This window comes from Musca autumnalis, unplaced genomic scaffold, assembly GCF_047663935.1.
Source record: "Musca autumnalis isolate F117 unplaced genomic scaffold, ASM4766393v1 scaffold_4, whole genome shotgun sequence".
NCBI lineage: Eukaryota > Metazoa > Arthropoda > Insecta > Diptera > Muscidae > Musca > Musca autumnalis.
In genome coordinates, this window is record NW_027411977.1 from 55,998,957 (window position 1) to 56,015,096 (window position 16,140).

The window sequence follows — 16,140 nt, forward strand, 5'->3', positions numbered from 1 at the left end:
GCATCCCCCTAAAAACGATGCTGACATTTTGAAGTTTTGAATTCAGTGTTTTTCGAATTTTTCTTATAATTAGATGGTGCAACTAGATAATAATCGAAACTAGTTTATTGGATTGTAGAACTCGCGATTCCACGTCGTTCGATGTATATCTCATGAGTGTGCTCCATACAGCTTCCTAGTAATAGGAGTCCAAAGGCGAAAATTTGGTGCGTAAATTTTCTGAAAAAACCTATTTTTTGGCTTTAAAATTTACAACTGTCGTACAGGTACCCCTGAACCCCGCGTGATTTTAGTTTTTTACGTGCCGGATCTAATGAGCTCTTCCGCGGTCGAATCCATCCACCAAAACGCCGGATATAGATACCTTGAAAGTAGGAAAATCTGCAAAAATATATTTTGACAATTCCGCGAATTGAACCGCGATTTTCTTTGATTATTTTTGCATAAATGTAATCCTTTTTACGCGATTATAATATTTGCCAAAAAGGTTTGTCACAAATTGCAAAGATTCAGGAGTAATATCCCTATTTATCCCAAAATAGAATGCGGTGGCACATCCGCAGCTCTTGACGAATCTGTCTAAAATAATTTATATTGACGTATTTTTAATAGGGGGCCATTGAAATCGGATGCACCTTATAACCATATGCACATCGCGTAATTTTTGCCCACTTGAAGGTTTTTTGAATAGTAAGATGCAACTGATGGCACACTTTGGCCTCAGCATGAAACATGGGAAAATCCATGCATATTGATAGACATGGACTCCCTGTATCCGAAAAGCACATGCACCTCAACCGATTTAAACCGATTCGCGAATTATACGGTTTTTAACTTCTATGTTTTTTCTTTGATTGTAATTTAAATATTACTCTGTACTTCTTAATTTTATTGCTAATCACAGAAAGCAAATATACTTTCACGATGACTAATTACTTTTCTCGTAGAAGTTTAAGCAAAATACTTCAGGATTTGTATGGAAATTTAGCGAAATAATAGAAAAACTCCCAACATTTATTTTTCAAATTTTTCGTATTTAACCAAAAATATATTTTTGAAATCATTTCCAACAATAAGTTTCCGTTCTTTGTTGTTGCTGTAATATGCAAGTTATAAACGCGATCTTTATAATTTTGGTCTCACATTTTTCTACGCGTTGTCTAGATTCTGTTCGTATTTTTAAATTATTTTTTTGGAGATTTTTTGGACTCTGATTTAGAATAAATAAAATGTATTCCAAGATTTCTTCAATATTTTTTGATTTTCCGCGAAAATAAAAATAAATTTAGCAACTATTTTAGCATCTACGGATAGATATCAAATGCTGCTAACGATTCATATATACATGTTCATATTACAACACAATAGGAATTTTTAAATATTTTTTCTTTACAAGAGAGTAAAACCGCATATAACTTTTGAGTGCAGCATCCAATTTTGTGAACGCGAACAGATTTGAAACCACGATTTTTTTCATAACTCATGTACCAAAAATGGAGGATGTGCTCGCCAAAAAAGTTTTTATTTTTTTTCTATGTAATTGTTAAGGTAATTTGAAATTTACCATATACCTTATGTAAATATGCCTTGGATAGGACCAATTTCAGTTTTTTAGTTGTTATCTACATTTTCGGGAAATATTGAATATCGTTTGGCACTGGTAGTTTAAAACTTTTTTATCAAAAATTGTGAACATTGGCCCACGTTGTGGTATACCACACACATATACCATTAGAGTACCGCCTGTTTTTAGCTGACGAAATTAGCTAAAATTAGGTATTTGGTGTATCCAATATTCAAAAAAAATTCCAATAACATTGTGAAAATTAATTATTCCATGTAAGATCAGAATATATCATGGTTGATGACATAAAAAGTTCGACCCAGCCGACGTTTTTACTTTTTACATGTTTTTCTCGCAGGCCCTATTACGACGGTACAATTTTTTTCAGGCGCAAGTCCATACTTCCCGAACGCTTTAAAAACCCTTACGTCTATCATATGTAGTTGCTGGTGCGCACGACAATTTTTGAACCCGATACTGCGTTGGTCCGAATTTTGAATATCATAATATTTCTGTGAATTTTTAATAAATTTAAATGCAATGCAGTTAATGACTATTTTACTCTCAGCCTTTAAGTTAACTTGCGTATATTAACTTTGTCATCGAAACAACGTTTTTTTGACTCAATATATGGGCGTTAGGAAATAAGTCCCCAATGAAATAACTCCCCAAACTGAAAATGAAATAAGTCCCCAAAATTTTGTACACAAAACAACAACAACTATAATTTAAATTTTTGGGGATTTATTTCAATTTTCTGGGGATTTATTTCATACAAAAATTTGGGGATTTATTTCATTATGAAATAACTCCCCAAATTTAGAAATGAAATAAATCCCCAAAAATTAATTTGGGGACTTATCTCATTTTTCTAAAATTGCAAATTATATCCCGCTGGACTTACCACGCAGTCGTTGTGCTTTGTCATGTAGTTATTGCTTATCAAGTAGTTTTTTGAAGAGCGTCTACTGATCAGTATGGAAGCGAAATTATTGCCGCTGAGAAAAAAGTTCGAAGGTATTATATATTCCAAAAATGATTTACACACAACACCTGCATTTGCAGCATAAAAGGTTGCAAATCAAGAGTGAATGTGGAAGATGGAAAGTTTGTTTAACAAAAATATATGGAGCTTAGTCATTAGAATGAAGAAGGAATATATATAACTAAAAGCATAGGGAAATATTATTGTGAAAGTAAATCGTTTTCGATGAATGGTAGTACGAGTAGTTGTTTGTGGGAAAAAGGACGTGTCTTGGTATCAAGTTAAAAATTCGCGCGAATTTTTAACTTGAAACCATGACACGTCCTTTTTCCCACAAACAACTACTCGTACTACCATTCATCGTATTTGATCGTAAATTATTTTGTTGTGAAAATAGGTTGATATTTTGGTATGAAACCAAAATTCGCGCGAATTTTTGTTTCATACCAAAATATAAACCTATTTTCACAACAAAACAATTTACATTCAAATTCTTAATATTTCAAAGAAATAGATAAGTCAACAGAGTTATTGGAAAACGTTAAGATAACGGTGCAAATCTTTTTAACTTGGATAATATATGAGAGAAACGGTACGTGTACAAATGTGGTGCCAAAAGTAAATATTTCCCAAGAGGAAATTCGAAAAGTTTGTTTTTCAGATGAAAATAAAATCTTTGAAAAATAACTCAATTGCAGAACAAAATAACGCCTTCAAGTGGCCTTGTTGCCTAGAAAATTTGTATCGTAATTGATGTTGTATAACTGTATATGTTATCAATTACTATTTTTGCTGCATACGAACAAAAAAACATAACAATCGATGAAAGTTTTTGGGAAATTATTTCATTTTTAAAATTGGGGACTTGTTTCATAATGAAATAAGTCCCCAAATTTGGGGAGTTATTTCATTTTATTTTGGGGAGTTATTTCATTTCGTTGGGTAGTTATTTCATTTAAATTTTTGGGGACTTATTTCATTATGAAATAACGCCCCAAATTTGGGGACTTATTTCATTTTCAGTTTGGGGACTTATTTCATTGGGGACTTATTTCGTAACGCCAATATATGGAGCGCACGATAACTCTGAAGCGGAGTAATTGGTCACTCCAAATTTTGTACATCATAACATTTTCACCAAACTTTGTTTATGTAGATGGGCCATATAGGTCCACTCTTTCGGCCACCACCCCACAAAAGTAAAAAAATGTTTGCCAAATTGTTGCGAAAGATAACCCTCTAGGAAAGTAATTGGTAACTGATTTAACCCAAACGCATAGCAATATTCTTAAAAACCACTCCTTCAGGCACAACATTTTCTTTTATGATGGTGCAGTTTTTTTTCGGGGGCAAGTCCATACTTTCTGAGATAATGGATCAAAAGCTGTTAAAAACAAGTGAGCAAAGACTATACTCGTGATACCATAAACCACTGCCCCGTGCATAAACCTTTACGAGAAAACATTTTTCTGAGGGAGATACTAATGTTATCAGCCACCCTGAATTGTATGTCAGATGACTTCCCAGAAACAAATACGGCTCCGTTAGTCAGCACGTAACCCATTACATAGTAATCCAAACAAAAAGTAACTACTTGTATTACCCCTGACTAAGTTATGAGTACGGTGGCACAGAACTTGTGTGTCTGACTACAAATCTGTGGGTTGTGTGTTTAATAGGCGGCATACTGGTCGACACATAGCGCGAAAACCCAAAAATCAAACTATAAAACTGTGAAATGTTTTTTATACCCTCAGCATTTATGCTAACGAAGGGAATATACACTTTCATACGGGCAAAATGTGCCTCATCGAAATAATGGTTTTAGACCCCAAGTATGTTTGGACGAAATCTGTTTCAGACAACTTCGGAAATGTTCGGAAAATAGACTTAGATGAGGATCCAATATGGGCCCAATCCACTCCTTCGGCTACCTCCCACACAAAATTTCGGAAAAGTTCAGTATAGAACCTGCTCTCGAATCGCTTTGATTTTTGTTGTAACAGCATCTATTCACTGCCCTCTATACGACAGTACAAGTTTCATCAGGGGCAAGTCCATACTTCCTGAGAAAATAGCCTGAAAGTTGCAAAAAAAAAAACTCTATGACACCGTGTGTAGTGTGTAGATAAGATCTGCCGATTCGGTCCAAAATGTGGCCTTCGTAATATTTTGTGCAAACTTAATTTAAGTTCGAAGATAAATAAGCCATATCGGCCCACTCCTTCAGATACCTCCCCAAAGCTCAAAAATGTTCGGAAAAATTGTGCGCACTATAACTCTTGATGGGAGTGACCAATTTGGTCCTTCCTTTGCACATCTTAATATATGTACCAGATATAGATCAGGTTCGAATATGGACTATATTTGTCTACTCCTTCGGGTACCTCCCACACAAAATTTTTGATAAATTCACTGTAAGACCTGCTCTCGAATCACGTTGATTTTTGTTGAATCAACTTGCATTTGCTGCCTCAATTACGACAGTAAAAGTTTTTTCAGGGGCAAGTCCTTACTTCTTGAGAAAACAACCCGAAAGTTGTAAAACCCCCTATGGTATCACATGTAGTAGCTGGAGAAATCGAACCGAATACTGCGTTCGCCCACACAAAAGTTCGAAAATATTCGCTAAAATTGTACGATTTCTCAAAGACGTAGCAACCGATTTGGTCCAAACTTTGGATTTCGAAATATTGTCGAAACTTTGTTTATGTTCAAATGTGGGCCCTATCTGTCCAATCCTTGTGGTACCAACCACACAAATGTTTAACATTTTTGTGTGTTTAAGGGTCTGTTCGAGGAGCCTGTGGACATTTTTACCGAAGGTTTTCTTAGTGGCCATGTTTACAGCGATATTATGTTTTTCGTAGGCTAGTGTGCTAAAAAAGCCCTATCTATTTTTATACCCTCCACCATAGTATGGAGGGTATATTAAGTTTGTTTTTCCGTTTGTAACGCATTGAAATACTCATTTGCGACCCTATAAAGTATATATATTCTTGATCAGGGTAAAATTCTGAGTCGATCTGAGCACGTCCGACCGTCCGTCCGTCCGTCCGTCTGTGGTAATCACTCTAGCATCCACAAAAATGGAGATAGAACGCTGAAATTTTGGGAAAATGCGTCTTTTGTTTGCAGGCAGGTCAAGTTCGATGATGGGCTATATCGGTCCACGTTTTGGTATAGCCCCCATATAACGGTACCCCCCGATTTACGGTATTTTGACGTTTTTAGCTACATTTGCAGACCGATTTAGCTATAATTTTACATTTAGGGTTCTTAAGTGTCAAAAAACTTATATAACAAATGTTGTGGACATATGTCCACGTTTTGGTATAGCCCCAATATAACGGTACCCCCCGATTTACGGTATTTTGGCGTTTTTAGCTACATTTTCAGACCGATGTAGCTATAATTTGACATTTAGGGTTCTTAAGTGTCAATAAACTTATGTAACAAAAGTTGTGGATATAGGTCCACGTTTTGGTATAGCCCCCATATAACGGTACCCCCCGATTTACGGTATTTTGCCGTTTTTAGCTAAATTTTCAGACCGATTTAGCTATAATTTGATATTTAGGGTTCTTAAGTGTCAGTAAACTTATATAACAAAAGTTGTGGACATAGGTCCACCTTTTGGTATAGCCCCCATATAACGGTACCCCCCGATTAACGGTATTTTGACGTTTTTAGCTAAATTTTCAGACCGATTTAGCTATAATTTGACATTTAGGGCTCTTAAGCGTCACTAAACTTATATAACAAAACTTGTGGACAAAGGTCCACGTTTTGGTATGGCCCCCATATAACGGTTCCCCTAGATTTATGGTATTTTCACGTTTTTAGCTACATTTTCAGACCGATTTAGCTAAAAATTGACATTTAGGGTTCTTAAGTGTCAATAAACTTATATAACAAAACTAGTGGACGTAGATCAATGTTTTGGAATAGCCCCCATATAACGTTACCGCCCGATTTCAGGTATTTTGACGATTTAAGTCGCATTTCTAGACCGATATAGCTATAATATGATATTTAGGGTTCTTGGTGACCAGAAAACTTATATTCGAACAAATTGTGAACATAGGTACATGTTTTGGTATAGCCCCATATAACGGTACCTCCTGATTTTCGGTATTTTGAGATTTTTACCAACAAGTTTTAACAGAATTAGCTGTAATTTGAACTTTTGACATTTGAAGTTCTTAGAGGTCACCACACCTCTCCACCAAAATTGTCTGAAATTTTGGGAAAATGCGTCTTTTGTTTGCAGGCAGGTCAAGTTCGATGATGGGCGATATCGGTCCACGTTTTGGTATAGCCCCATATAACGGTACCTCGGTATAACGGATTTCGGAATTTTACCTACAAGTTTTAACCGAATTATCTGTAATTTGAACATTTGACATTGTAATTTGAACATTTTAACAAAATTGTCATGAAAGGTCGATGTATTGATAAAGCTCCCATATAAAAGTACCTCCCGATTTTCAGTAATTTGATGATTTTAGCTACAATACTAAACCGAACTAGCAGTAATTTGACATTTGAAGTTCTTAGTGGTCACAACACCTCTCCATAAAAAATTGTCAACATAGGTCCATGTTCGGATATAGCTCCCATATAACGGTACCTCCCAATTTTCAGTAATTGGCAATTTTAGCTACAATTTTTAACCGAACTAACGGTAATTTGACATTTGAAGGTTGTAGTGGTCACTACACATCTGCATCAACAATTTTCAACATAGCCCCAATATAACGATACTTCCCGATTTTCGGTACTTTGAGGGTTTTACTTAAAATGTTTAACCACGTAGGTCCTTGTTTTGGTATAGCCCCAAAACAAACCTCCCAAATTTCCGTACCTTAGCTTTATTTGTTGGACGAAGTTTCTGTAATTTGAAATTTCAAAGCCAACAAAAATTCTGCAACAAAAATTGTTCATTTAAGTTCATATTTTCGTATAGCCCACATACCTCCGAACTAGCTGTTAATGAAATTTGAAGTTCCCACGTTATGTACCGATTTTCGGTATTTTGAGGATTCTAGCTACAATTTTTAACCGAATTAGGAGTTATTTGACATTAAAGGCTCCCATCAAAAACTGTCAACATAGGTCCATGTTTTATTATAACCCCTATATAACGGTACCTGCCAATTTCTCGCCCACCAAAAATTGTCAACATACATAGTTAGATATAGGCACCATAAAAAAAGGCCTCCCGAATGAAGCATGTTATGTACATTATCTGACATTTTAAGGTACCCACTTTAAGTTGGGGACAGGACAAAAACTAATTATTCCATTTTAGTTAAGAATATATTATGGTGGAGGGTATGAAAAGTTCGGCCCGGCCGAACTTAACACTTTTTTACTTGTTTTCTTTCTTTTCTTCTTGGAAATGTTCTTTTCTAAAACATATTCCGAATCAACGAAATGTGATAAGCTGAATTTTGATAATCTATGCATGTAGGTATGTACATTAGGGTAACTCAAAAAATTCAAGGTTTTTTGAAAGGTCTACACCCTCATTTTTTTCAATTTGTTGTTGTTAAAAAACGAAACGTTTAGTTCAGTTTTATGTCCTATCTAAACATGGCTAAATATTGACTTTATAGAATAAATCTGGACGATATCTCTGAAACCAATTTGAATCTTGTTTTCACCTCTGCAGCGAAATATGAGAATAAATTGTACGTGTGAACAGTGTTTGAAACAAATTATGTAGAAGGTGTGATATGTGATACCATTGTAACAACATTAACTAAGAACTTTAGAGGTTCAGAATGTTACTGGGCACATTATTTAGACAAATTTTTCGAAAGTCTAATTGTTTTAACTCCCAATAGTTTTACATACATTTTACACCGATATCACCAACGTAGGTAGATGGGCTGCCCTCTCGCGAAATGTTAACTTTATAGACATTTTGCTTTGTTAACAAAAAAAGTGTGTAGTGTGTTTGGCTACAAATCAGAAGTTCGCATTATTAAATAAAACAAGTAAACATATGGTTTATCTTCGAACTTAAACTAAGTTCGGACAAAATATTACAAAGGCCAAATTTTGGAACGAATCAGCAGACCCGTTCTAGAATTATACTGCGATACGCCCACTACACACGGTGTTATAGGGTTTTTTCTGCTCATTTCAAGGTTATTTTCTTAGGAAGTATGGATTTGATGAAACTTGTACCGTCGTATGGAGGGCAGTGATTACAAGTTGTTACAACAAAAATCAAAGCGATTCGAGAGCAGGTGCTAAACTGAACTTTTCCGAATTTTTGTGTGAGAGGTTTCCGATGGAGTGGACCGATTGAGTCCATATTAGAACCTAATCTAAGCCTGGTAGAAGTTACACGTTGTGGATCAAGTCGGTTACTGCCTTCAAGAGTTATCGTGCGCGCAAATTTTCCGAACATTTTCGTACTTTTGTGTGTGAGGTACCGGAAGGAGTGGACCGATATAACCCGTCTTCGAAATTAAACAAAGTTTGGACAAAATATTATGAAAGCCAAATTTTGGACCGAATCGTTTGATCCGCTTGAGAGTTATCGTGCGCTCCGGCCAGACAGACAGACGGACGGACATGGATAAATCAACTCCAATTTGTCTGAAACGGATTTCGTCCAAACATACTTTGGGTTTAAAACCATTATTTCGATGAGGCACATTTTGCACCTATGAAAGTGTATATGGTAAATTTCAAATTTCTTTTGCAATTCCATTGGAAGAAATGTTACAAAAAATTTTGCGAGCACATCCGCAATTTTTGGAACATAGATTAATAGAAAAAATCGTGGTTTCAAATCTGTTCGGGTTCACAAAATTGGATGCTGCGCCCAAAAGTTATGGACGGTTTTATTTCCTTATAAAAACAAAATATTTAAAAATTCCCTTTGTGTTGTAATACTAAAATGTACATATAAATCGGTAACAGCATTTAATATCTATCCGTGGACGCCTAAATATTTACTAAATGTATTTCTATTTTCGCGGAAAATCAAGAAATACTGAAAAAATCTTGGAGTAAATTTAATTTATTCTAATTTAGAGCCCAAATAAAACTCGAAAAAATAAATTAAAAATACGTACAGATTCTAGACAACGCGTTAAAAATATGAGACCAAAATTTTAACGATAGGATTTATAACTGCCATATTACAGCAACAACAAAAGACGAAAACTTATTGTTGGAATATTATTCCAAAAATATATTTTTTTGTGTAATATGAAAAATAGAAAAAACATTTTTGGGAGTTATTCTACTATTTCGCTAAATTTCGATGCAAGGACTGACGGACTTCGCTGAAACTTCTTCAGGGAAAATGCAATGACAAACCCGAAAGTGTATTTGCTTACTTTGATAAACAATAGGATTATGAAATAGAAATTAATATTGAAATTACAACCAAAGAAAAAACATAAAAGTTAAAAAACGTATAATTCACGAATTCGTTGAAATCAGTTAAGGCGCATGCGCTTTTCAGATACAGCGAGTGCATCTCTATCAATATGTAGCGATTTTTCCACTTTTCATTCAGCGGCCAAAGTGTGCCGTCAGCTACATCTTACTGTTCAAAAAACTTTTATGTGGGTAAAAATTGCGCGATGTACATAAGATTATAAGGTGCATCCGATTTCAGTGACCGCCTATAAAAAATACGTCATTATAACAAATTTTAAACAAATTCGTCAAGAACCGCGGATGTGCAACCAAATTCTATTTTATACGAAATACGAATATTACTCCAGAATCTCGGTAATTTATGCCACAAGGTTTTGGAAAATAATATAATCGTGTATAAAGGATTCCATTTATGTAAAAATAACCAAAGAAAATCGCGGTTCAATGCGCGGAATCATCAAAATATAATTTTGCAGAATTTCCTACTTTCAAGGTATCTATATCCGCCGTTTTAGTGGATGGATTTGAAAGCGGAAGGGTTCATTAGATCCGGCGCGTAAAAAACTAAAATCACGCGGGGTTCAAGAGTACCTGAGTCACAGTTTTAAATTTTGAAGCCAAAAAATAGGTTTTTTAAGAAAATTTACGCACCAAAATTTCGACTTTGGAATCCTATTACTAGGGAGCTGTATGAAGCACACTCATGAGATATACATTAAACGACGTGGAATCACGAGTTCTACAATCCAATAAATAGTTTGGGTAATTATCTGGTTGCGCAATCCAATTATAAGAAAAATTCAAAAAACCCAGATTTCAAAACTTCAAAATGTCAGCATCGATTTTAGGGGGATGCAGTGTATATATCGAAAAGTCATACATTAGAACCATGTTGCCCAAGGGATATTCTTCAATTCTTTCTTTGAGCTCGGGTCTAAATTTTCCGTTGTTTGACCAGAAATCAAGAAAGAACACAAAAAAACTTGTAAACTTCAACCCATTTTTAACCATTTTTTAATATTACCACCAACACAGCTTCCACATAAATTATTTGTTAGGGTTCAGTTTATGCGACCCCCGCTAAAACACTTCAATTAATATAAATTTATTCATATTGTATAAAATATATTGACAGTTCGCGACTTATTAAATGGTGAACCTCAACTTCAACGATTGTAAAACATTTTTGAATATTACCATATACCCTCGTTAGCATAAATGCTGAGGGTATAATAAAACAAGTGAGCCAAGGCTATAGTCGGGTCGGGGCCGACTATGTGATATCCTACACCATTACCCCTGTTTATAAGCTTTTGAATAATAAAATTCAAAATATTAAAATTGGGATCGATTAGCGCCTTTGCTCTGAATGTCTTCATTAACACAGGTCAATTTTTTTGAAACGCATTTAAGTGCATCGACAGTACAACCCAAATAAAAAATGGAAAAGTGGGATGTATGCCAACCATCTTTCTCTGTTAGACCCCCATCAACCCCCAAAATTTCGTGAGGGTCAGATCAAAATTTCGTAGTGTGATTGCACAAAAATGGAAAAAGGGATGCATTACCGACTATTGCGATATCTCTGTTGTTTGACCACCTATGACAATCTACTTCACATCGTTGTAAAGGTGATATTTTCTAATTTCCTTGCCAGGTTTTGCTTTCGATATACCTCCTACAGAAGGAAGATATTAACTTTGAAATAAAACGTTGGTCTTTTTTCCAAATATTTTTTTTTTGTCACATTCCGACCCCTGAATAATATCCGACCATTATCAAAAATCAAAAGGGTTTTTCCTCTGTGGGACCCCCAATAACACCAAAAATTTCGTGACGATCCAATTAAAATTGCGACCTGTAGCGTGATTTCCAAAAAAGTGGAAAAATGGGATGTATTACAGTTCTTTGGGTACCTACGCCAACCTGCTTAACATCATTGTAATGATGGGATTTTTTACTTTCATTGTCAGACATTGCTTTTGGAAGGTCCCGAACCAAAGCTTTGATATTCGTCATTATTATTAAAATCGCAAAAATGAAAAGTTGTGTTCTATTAGCGGCTTTTGCGATATCTTCGTTGTTTGACCACCTACGACAACCTACGTAACATCGCACATTGGGCCCAATGGCAGGTTTCTGAGGCAAAAAGTCTAGTTTTGAAGTCATATATTTGTATAAATTAGTAACGGGATTAGATTCTTAACACTTTGAGCCACTTAGAAACAAAATCATTTCAACCTGGCAACGCTTCGTGGTCACATACCGAGCTGTCAAAGATATTGCATGTTACTTTGTAAAATTTTATAAAAATTTATCCAACGAAGAACAAATTTGTTTCGCTCGGCAATTAAAAACCGCTGATTTAATAAACAGTTTTTTTAATGGATAAAACGTGTAAAGGTATATAAATTAATATTCTGATTAAGAAATAAAAGAAGTTAGATTTGGTAAGGAATATTTGAAGTAGACTTGTGGTGTATTTTTTGTGTAGTTCGTATTGTAGTTTAAATAGTTTTTGGAATAAAACTCGCGGTATTGCGACGTATTGTCGAAACTATATATATCTGATAGAAGGTAATAGTGAGTACTATATGTGTAAAAAAATTTCATGTCCGTATGGATCCGAATACTTATAGAAAATTACTTACAGATAGCGTGACACTTAAAAATGTGGATATTTTAATTTATTAGACTGGGTTGGGACTGGACGATGCTCAATATGACACAAGTCGCCAAAATTTATAGTAATCTTATCCGAGTTACACCAAGCATTGAAATCTTCAATATTCTAGATCTTTAAATTTAATAACTGGTACTACAAACACCTACTAAATTTCAAGATCTTAACCTGTAATTATAAAGTTTTCAAATAACGGACGCGATCGCGGTTTTCTACTTCCAAAACATAAATTAATGATAGAGGTCACAATTACTATTGTTTTGTATACCAATGCGTCTAATAATCTCTGAGATTTCGCGTTTGGCTAAAACTTGTTGTGGGGGAGGTCCCCCACCCCCTCCATTTTTCGGTATAAAAAGTACCTTACGATCTATTCTCAGACCTTATGAATCTACAAACAAAATTTTATCAAATTCGGTCCAGCCATTTCAGAAGATTTATATTTCGAACATCATGGTATACCTGAAAAGGTTTCTATATATATGTAGATATATATCTGAACCGATCAGAGCCAAATTTTCAGGACCTGATTCTAACCTGAACAGGATTTACCATATCAAATTTTAAGGCGATCGGATGCAAATTGTGACCTTTGTGGGGCTTAAAAATAAAATCGGATGAAACATATACATGAAAACTATATCTATATCTGAACCGATTCTTACCAAATTTTGCAGAAGTACTTTTATGCCCATTAAAAACATTGGAACGAAATTTGGTAGCTCTAGCTGCTTCCAGTGACTTGTTGCCTCAAAAACCTGTCATTGGGCCCAATGTGCATCGTTGCAAAGGTGATATTTTCTACTTTCATTTCAACATTTTTGATATACCCCTTTTAGAAGCGGAGATATTCGCTTTGAAATAAAACGTTGACTTTTTCTCCAAATAAGTTTTTTTGCCCATTCCGACCCCTGAATATTATCCGACCATCACCAAAATCAATAGGCTTCTTTCTCTGTAGGATCCCCATTAGCCCCCAAAATTTCGTGACGAGCCGATCAAAATTGCGACCTGTAGCGTGATTACAAAAAAAATGAAAAAATTGGATGTATTGCCGACTATTGTGATATCTCCGTTATGTGGCCACCTACGCCAACCTACTTTGCATCACTGTAAATATGGGATTTTCTACTTTCATAGTCAGACTTTGTTTTTGGAAGATCCCCAACCGAAGCTGTGATATTCGTCATTATTATTAAAATCGCAAAAATAAAAAGTTGGGTTCTATTAGCGTCTATTGCGATATGTTCGTTGTTTGATCACCTACGAGAACCTACTTTACATCATTAGAAATGCGATATTTTCTACTTTCATGGCCAGGTTCTGCTTTTGGTATACCCCATATTGAAGCTGAGATATTCGCTTAGGAAAAAAATGTTGTCTTTTTTTCCACATAAGTTTTTTGCCCATTCCGACCCTAAATATTATCCGACCATCACCAAAATCAATAGGCTTCTTTCCCTCCGGGACCCCCATCAACATCCAAAATTTAGTGACGATCCGATCAAAATTGCGACCTGTAGCGTGATTACAAGATTAAGATGGACAGACGGACGGACGGACTGACGGACGGACGGACACACATAGCCAGATCGACTCAGCTCGTCGAGACATTCATTTTGGTATATATAAGTATGGGTCTACGACCATTATTTCGATGCGTTACAAACTTTTTGGCCAAAACCAACTTATAATACCCTCCCAACATAGTGGTGTAGGGTATAACAAGTAAAAAAGTATCAGTCGGCTTTGCCGACAGAGATATACCCTCAGCCTGTGTATATTGAAACATTTTTTTTCCAAAAAACGCATGTATTTAGGGAGTTTTAAAAATTTTGGGCGTTTGAACTGACAAAAATGTTTATTAGGATTTAATATCAAAAGTTTTGCGGAGGAGATACTAAAAAGAATGGATCTCCATATGGTAATATAGGGGTTTTTTAGAACTTCAGGGATGTTTGCTCAAGAAGTATGAACTTGCCCCTGAAACAACTTTTACCATCGCAATTGAGGCAGCAATGCAAGTTGCTTCAACAAAAATCAAAGTGATTCGAAAGCAGGTCTTAAAGTGAACATGTATCCGAAATTTTGAGTGGGAGGTACCGGATGGAGTGGACAAATATAGTCCATATTTGAACCTGATCTATGTCTGGTAGATATATTAGGATGTGTAAAGTATGGACCAATTCGGCCACTCTCTTCAAGAGTTATCGTACGCACAATTTTTCCGAACATTTTTGAACTTTTGTGGGGGAGGTACCTGAAGGAGTGGACCGATATGGCTTATCTTCGAACTTAAACTATGTTTGGACAAAATATTACTATGTCCAAACTTTGGACCGAATCGGCAGACCTGTTCGAGAGTTATTTTGCCCTCCAACCTCCTCACACGGTGTCATAGGTTTTTTTTTGCAACTTTCAGGCTGTTTTCTCAGGAAGTATGGACTTGCCCCTGATGAAACTTATACCGTCGTATGGAGGGCAGTGAATACAAGTTGCTAAAGCAAAAATCAAAGCGATTCGAGAGATGTTCCTAAACTGAACTTTTCCAAAATTTTGTGTGGGAGGTACCCGACGGAGTGGACCGATTGAGTCCATATTAAAACCTGATCTAAGTCTGGTACACGCTCCACGATGGGCAAAGTATGGACCAAATCGGTTACACCCTTCAAGAGTTATCGTGCGTACAAATTTTCCGAACATTTTCGAGCTTTTGTGGGGGAGGTACCGGAAGGAGTGGACCGATATAGCTCATCTTCGAACTTAAACTAAGTTTGGACAAAATATTACGAAAGCCAAAATTTGAACCGAATCGGTTCATCCCTTCGAGAGTTATCGTGCGCTCCAGCCAGCCAGACAGACAGACAGACGGACGGACATTGCTCAATCGACTCCAAATTGTCTGAAACACATTTCGTCCAAACATACTTGGGGTCTAAAACCATTATTTCGATGAGGCACATTTTGCCCGTATGAAAGTGTACATACCCTTCATAGCCTAAAGGCTGAGGGTATAAATATGAAGTGTGCAGAAATTAAAACAAATTCTCACCGCAACAATTCTAAAAAAAAATAGAAAAACGTACATATATTTTTTAGCTTATTTTTCTACTAGTTATTCTATTGGTCGTAGAGGAACTATTTATTCTACATCTACGTAAGTAGATGGGCTGCCCGGAAGCCGGGCCTCCCCCGCAATGTTAACTTTATAGACATTTTGCTTGCAAAAGTGCAAGTATGCTTCGCTGGCACCTCTCTCCCCAAAAAATGGTGTCGAGGTTCAAAATAGTAAAAACTACGAACAAATTATGAGGGTCAATCTTCTAGAACATTTTTACAGCTACAATATTTTCCTTAGCCTCATTTCGATAGGACTTATCGTTTTCAAGCAAAATCGTGAAAACCTAAAAAAACCCTAAAGATATAAACGTTGACCGCGATTTATTTCAACATCCCTCCAGCGATTTTTTCTTGTTTTTGGATTTTTGTCATCTACAG